The following is a 7,340-nucleotide window of genomic DNA, read 5'->3' as shown; positions in this document are numbered from 1 at the left end:
TATGGATTCGAACAAATCCCCAATTTTGTAGCGCAGCCAGTGCAAAATATGAATTATGCGCTACGAAATCACTTAAAGCATGTTGCGCTGTGAAACTGCTGAAAAGGATTTATGTGCTTTACCATCAAACAAATGTAAGACATTTGGCATTGAAATTTTGTCAGTGATAACAGTGGCTCCACTTGAGATAGTGTGCCCTTGTGGTACACTAAGAACCTGCAGTTCCAGTGCCTTATAAAATATATTTGACAAACATATTCTTTAAGTTCCTTGGGGCTTCACCTCGGGCTTAAGCTTGATGATCACTGTAGGAGAAAGAAGTCTATATCTACCACTACTAAAAAATTGCTCAGTCAACCTTGAGCTTATTTGCACTTTCCTACCTACCTACCCTATCAGCTGCAAGCTCCACTTGTAGCTCAAGCAACATGATATTTCCAATAAAGCCAATCAATTGTCTTCTCTGATATTGGAGGCTCTTGACTGCATTCAACCTTAAAATAACCATGGTAGTGAGATGACCAAATCAACTCATAATATACTTGAACTTCATAATGCAAATGAAAATGAAAGACCGGAGTGCAAAGCTTGTCCATATATTCACTTATAGGGTCATAGAATACATGGTTATGTTGATGATCATCATAACATTCTACATCTTTAGACAACTGATTCTCAACCACACAAGATTCTTTTGATATGCTATCGAACTGCTTTTCTGAATGCTGCCTACAAACAATGTAATTTTCCTCTTTCTTATGATCATTTATTGTTGTAAGCTGCTGAGAAGTTTGACATAAAAAACCAACCTTTTCCTCTGCCTGAGGGTCGTAAAAGCTATCTCCCACTTCTTCTTGCTGTTTGCAATCAATTTCATACTCATAATGATCTGAAGCCTGACAAATCTGCTGCATCTCTACATCAATATCAGGGGATTGAACATGGTTTTCACAAGTAAACCCCTGCTGATCTTCATGATGCGTTTCATGAGATATTATACCTTGCTCTTGGTGCTGGAATGCATTGTTATGAAGAGCCTCTAAAATTTCTTCATCCATAAATTCATCATCATCATAACAATCCTCCAAGTATTGAATAAGACTTAAAGAATGTCTACAGCAATCTTTGAGCAGCAATAAGGAAGGATAACATTCTTTATACATCTCATAGAATTCATCATGAAAACTAGCAAGGGAATATATTGAACCATTTTCCAAACTTTTATACCAAGACCATGCTTTTCCTTCTAAAGTGGTCATAAACATCTTCATGAGACAATCTTCAGGGAAATGAACCTTAAGATTGCGTACATGCATATGAAACCTAACCAAATGAAGAGCAGCATCATCTTTCTTTTCATCTTTGAATATTGGAAGATCCTCTAACCAATCAACCTTTGGCATAGGATTTGGAAAACCAGGGATATTAGACCGATTCATAGGAGCATACCTGGCATTCATTCTTGCAGTGGAACTCATTTTGAAACTTCATCAAGCTACTGATCTTCTAGCAGTGGAGTTACCTTCCAATTTCTTATTCGATGTGTGGAGTCGCCAAGGTAGTTTTGCAGCCTCAAAATGATGTCTGAGCTCCTGCTACCTTCGGAAGTTCAGGCATTGATTTCGGGAATGAATAATCTTCAGACTCTCGGCAGACGCACCAAAATGTTATCTCAAAATCAGGCCCTGGAAGGCTGCAGACCAGGAAGACTTCAAGTAACTGTTTCAGACCTACTTTAGGCTGAGGCTTAACCTCCTCAACCTGAGAGGGCTCTCTCTAAATGGGTTAACGATTTTTGTTTAAGATAAGATGGCTAACTCTTTGTGAAATAACTGTGACAAATATGGATGCTGGAAATACATTAAACAGGTATCCATTGGGCCTATGGAGTCAACAGTACCTCAATAAACTAGGATCTTGACTTTACATAGAAGTCAGGGCATTCTGCATTTGAATATTCAGAACATAACTCATATGAAACCACAGCTTATAAATGCATACAGCAAATCAGAGCACAATCAGTGAATTCTGAGTGATTATACATTTATACAACTGTAAAAAGAAATTAGGAAAGGACAAGATTACACATTCTGAACATAGAAATCCTTCATGAATCCTGAGAAGTAAAGCCCAAATTCTATTACTGAAACTCTGTCTTTACATAAGTCAAATACAATGCTCTGTCATAAAGTTTTCCAACCCCAATTACCTTGTTGTTTCAGTTATATATAGAATTCTTATTCTAATTGATCAAGATTCCTCCTCCAGCATGAGGGGAATTCGATCACTACCTCTAATGACACCTATCAACATTTAACTAACTAATAAATGCAACAAAGTGCTGACTGTAGTTTTTAAGAGTTCTAAATCTACTATGACTCTAACTCTATATTATATTCATGATGGCTTCTCTTCGTTCTTTGACATCTGGAGTTTAGCTGAGATAGCTGAGATGGATGTTTAATGCCCCACGTTTACCTTGGATGCTGAATCTTTTAACTGTTCAGAAGTATTAGGAGATGTCCCTTGTTTCTCGGCTTCAGTTTCCTCCAAAGTACTCGAATGCACAGAAACATGTCTTCAGCCTTTAATTACCCAAAATGTGGAAGACTGCCACATTTTTGATGCGCTGTAAGCTTTGTCCACGAACATGTGTGTATGCAAAAGTTTGTTGCAGGCCAACCGTTTGATATATCTTGAATGGTGATCAAGGTACTTTACGACAAAAATTTAAAATTGGATTTGAATATTCAACCTTTTTTAAGCATCCACCTGTCTTGACCTGATTTACTATTGGCAGCTCCAGATGATGTTCTTGCATACCCTTTAGACGTTTCTCTTTCCAAATTCCCGCTCATAATTCAAACTGCTTGCTTTGCGTTAAAATCATCACCTACAGCAGTTTCGTAGCGCGCTACGAAACTGCTGAGTTATTTACAACAGCTTGTTTTCAGTGAATGATTTCTTTTTCCCAGGCAATCTTTGCCCCCTCCAGCCTAGAACTTCTGTTGCGATGAGGGGAAGCTTCCTCCCTCTACTGGGATTCCTAAACGCCAAAGCAATGAAGCCATATCCTTGCAATTAAATGAAATTTCCTCAAGTTCTGAGGTTATTTCACCACGAAACTATTCTTTCAGATCCATTGTTTGCTCCTCCTTTTTCTGGGTTGCCCAAATTTCTTCAAGACGCCGCCTTTGACCTCTCTCCATCTCTAGCACACGTTCAGCTTCTGTTCTTTTTCTCATACGCAACTGTTGCACCTCCTTTTCCTGTTGCTGTATTTCCAGTTGTTGGCGTGTACACTCTTCTTCATCGGCACATTTGAACTCAGAAGTTTCCTTTAATTTTTCACGATCACCAATCAATTCTCTGAGACTCTCAGTCACACTTGATTCTGAACTAACTCCTTTAGAAGTGCCGACAAAATGCAGATTTTCCTCTTCTGGGCATTGATGACAGGCAATATCTGGCAAAGGTTCCTTTGTTCTATCCTTCTTACCACTTCCATCAAGTTTGTTTGTGTCTCTACAATGATCTACCTCAACTGTACCCTCATGAAGTGGTACAACCGCAACAAAAGTGCTCACCCCAGACGTAGATGGGTTCTCTTTATCAAGGCTCTTGGACATTCTATGCATTGTCACATTTATTGGATATGAAGTATCATTCATAGCAATTTCACTCTCAAAATCAGATGGATTTCTCAGCTCTTGCCCAACATTCACATATTCAAAACGATCATCTTGCCAAATGGTTGTGAATTCTGGCCCATCACCCCTATAAGGACTATTTGTTCCAAGATTTGAACCAGACACACTAGGCTCCACTTCAACCTCATGCTGCCTGTGCTTTAAGCCCTGGGCACTTCGTTTCCGCAAAGCTGCTTCTTCCCACTTTTGGCGTATTTCCCCATGAGTTGCTCTCATTGAAGTAAACGGTGGTTGGCTGCCATATTCAAACACAACTTGACAATCATCATCGTCCTCAGAAAGATCTGTAGATTGGGAACTAGGTGGCCAAGCATTAGGATTCTACTCTACAGTTTGCTTGGATAAGGAACTTGTATTTTCATTAGAACTAGAATCACTTTCTATGCTTTTATCATCACCATCTAGTTCTGTATTACTCGCACCTTGTCATGATCATTTCCTCCCATCGCTGGAACAAGAAAAGTTGGAACCATGACTGTAGTTCTCAACATCAAAATGTAGTGTTGAAAACCCAAAATAATTGTCTCCGGCCAAGGGGGTTAGAGTCTATGCAGTATTCCAGGCCTGGTAGTTGTTCCATTGGTGGATGAGTGATGTCCTCGGGCTTGGGTGCGACCATTTCGCTTCCTTGATGTTTCCTCGCCTTCTTCAAAGCAAACTAAGGGTAAAACGACCTCAATTCTAAGAAGCCCAACACTGTCCAAGGGATATAATCAACCAAAATTCTAGAGACCCAAGTCCAAAAGCTTTCAAGTACCAACTTCAGATCCAGGAATGCAATGTATGCCTTATCCAATCTTCAAAAGAAGCCACACCCAGATCAAAAACCGATATGAAGCTTAGAGATCTAGATCAAAAGGCGGCCTAAAAGGACCTAAAGTAGACACACCCAAATCAACAAATGCTGCAAAAATGCAACTTCTTCAGCTTTTTCTTCAACCCAATTGATAGACCGGCCAAGCCGAGAAAAGAGATGTTGAACTACGAAAACCCAGCTTCTGAAAGGCTGCCAAAACTGCCTCCAACTTCTGTCTATTAAATGAAAACCCAAAAAAGCCAAACCTTTCTTTGCATTCCGCATGTAAAAATCAGATGATATGCCCGACCATCAACATCCTCATCAATATAAAAGTCATCATCCGCATTTGATATAATTCTTCCATCATGATCAATTGCATGAGTCTTATACTTGTATGTCATAAGAGTTGTCCTTAAGGTAGACTCATCAACGTTCATAAAATTTGCGAGCTTTTCCATTGAGATGGATGTATACGACTTCAAAAAGCTCCGTAGACCTGACAAAAGCTGTTGCTGTCTTACTTCTGATAAGAACAGCTTCAACTGAAGCCTATATGCATCCTGGTTATAATTTACAAGAGCTTCATCATAGTTTGGTACTGAAGGAGTAATAAATTTAGGACAAGCATATGAAAAAAGTTCGTCATACACAGCTTCATCACTTCTCTGCATATTTCTCATGCTTCATCACAAAACCTCGCCCAGTGGCCCTATACTTTGCACCACCATGCAAAATTGTCCTGCCAAAATAATGAGTCTTTGTACCCAGAGAGAATGTGAAAAAGACAGAGGCAAGTTGCAGCTGCATGACAACAAAATCACTTAATGCGGACCGGAAGCCTCGTTCCAAGCCAACCTCCATAACCATTGGCAAGGCCATTAGTAGACCTATCTGAACCAGAGACTGCGATGCAAGAACTGCCTCAAGAGGAAATTTTTTTCTCATATCTGCTTGGTTAACCAGTGACTTTTCTAATCCACTCAGTACCAAATACAGCCGTCCATAAAGAAATATAGACGAAGTGTATAGGCTGGCAACTGTTGATGGATTTTGATGGATATGACAGTTGTGAAATAATGGCTATGGATTCGAACAAATCCCCAATTTCGTAGCGCAGCCAGTGCAAAATATGAATTATGCGCTACGAAATCACTTAAAGCATGTTGCGCTGTGAAACTGCTGAAAAGGATTTATGTGCTTTACCATCAAACAAATGTAAGACATTTGGCATTGAAATTTTGTCAGTGATAACAGGTTACATACCCTTCTAGATTCTTCCATGATTTGACCACACAAACCAAGGAGAACCATGGAACACACATATAAAATTAGCACTCGTAATGGGGTTAAGAAAGAAACAACAAAGAATAACACAAACATAGAAATAAATATAGAACAAGACAAATAACATTAGAGATATTTACAAACCAGATAATTGTAACTTGTGAATTATGTGAATAATACCTTTCCACATGTGAGTGCAAGGAAGTGACTCTATAAGGAGGTGATTGGAATTAGTCATGGCCACCAAGTGTGGAGGAGAGTTTTAAAGTGAATTGGGCATGGGATTTAGTGAAATCCTCCAGTTGAGATGGATGCTTGAAGGAAATTCTAAACAAGTATTTGTTTGTGGCATGAAGGTCACTGGAGAGGGGAATCACTAAGGCATTGTTGGATAAATGAAGGGATCCCTTTGGTGTTTGTCATTGATGGCCATATCTACCATGTTAAGAGGTTTGACTCACCAATGAAGGGAAATTTCTAAAACCTACAAGTGGGGGAGGGTGGCGTTCATATTTACCACATGCATGTGTTTTTGAGTGACCAAGAGTGAATCTTTTTCCAAGGCATTGGATCTGGATCGGGCCCTGGCTAGCCACAAGAAAGACTATAAAGTAGATAATTCTATAGTTGGGTGGAGAGTAGCTTACCTTTGCTTAGTTTCCAGTAGTTTATTTATATCATATGAGTGCATACCTCTTATAAATGAAATGACATTATTATTCAAGGCCCATGAGTATTTTTATGTTGGTTGTTATGTTTTCTAGTAAAAATGGATTTATATGTGCATTGTAAACATTTGATAAGTTTTTATGAACTAAGTGATGTTTAATACTCCATGATCATGGGTAAGTTATTTTGTTGTGTATGATATAACAATGAGATGAAAAATATGTATAATGCTTGATCTATAGTTGTTGTTTCCTCCTATGGATAAATTGTGTGCATTTAAGCATACTGTCAAGACATATTGTTAATAACGAATATAAAATGTATGATTGGAAGTAATAATGCAAATCTATTTTTTATCATAATCTCTTCTTGTAATTTGTTAGAGTGGATGGTATTTTCCAAACCAATTATGGTATGGAGTAGCAAATATGACATCCTTTTAAGTGTAAGATGGCTTACAGGTCCTCCTCTATTTAAAGGGACCTTAGTTTCCTCTAGAGAAAAGATAGAATATTGATTATTTGTGTGAGAAATATAGAAGTATAATATAGGAAGTCTTACCCTTAAGTGAGTAAGGAGAAGCTCTTTATATGAGTGAAGTTGAGTATTTGGCCATAGGCCATCTTTTTATCTTCTTCTAGGAGATGCTTAACTAGAGGTAATGTCCTTGACAGGTCGTTGCAGGCTAGAGAATACTTTTGAGTCTTCAACATCCTTTGGGGGAGTATCAACCCTATCAAATGCAATTTTTAGACCTCAAAATGGACCTAGAAACTATATCAAATATTGCATAAATTTTGGGATTAACCCTTAGGAATTTCTAGGGTTAAGGAATTTGGCTCAGCATTGGTCACATGGACATTTGTAGGCGCAACCAA

General features: G+C 38.5%; 1 pseudogene; it reads right to left on the bottom strand.

The window, feature by feature from the left end:
• Positions 1–4,745: 4,745 nt before the first annotated feature.
• Positions 4,746–5,180, bottom strand: LOC149230244 (uncharacterized; annotated as a pseudogene).
• Positions 5,181–7,340: the final 2,160 nt, after the last annotated feature.

Source organism: Pinus tabuliformis, chromosome J (genome assembly GCF_031772625.1).
Source record: "Pinus tabuliformis cultivar Carrire ecotype Pingquan chromosome J, CPIR1, whole genome shotgun sequence".
Classification (NCBI taxonomy): domain Eukaryota; kingdom Viridiplantae; phylum Streptophyta; class Pinopsida; order Pinales; family Pinaceae; genus Pinus; species Pinus tabuliformis.
Note: the sequence above shows the minus strand (reverse complement) of the source record. Positions and strands in the feature narration are given on the sequence as shown.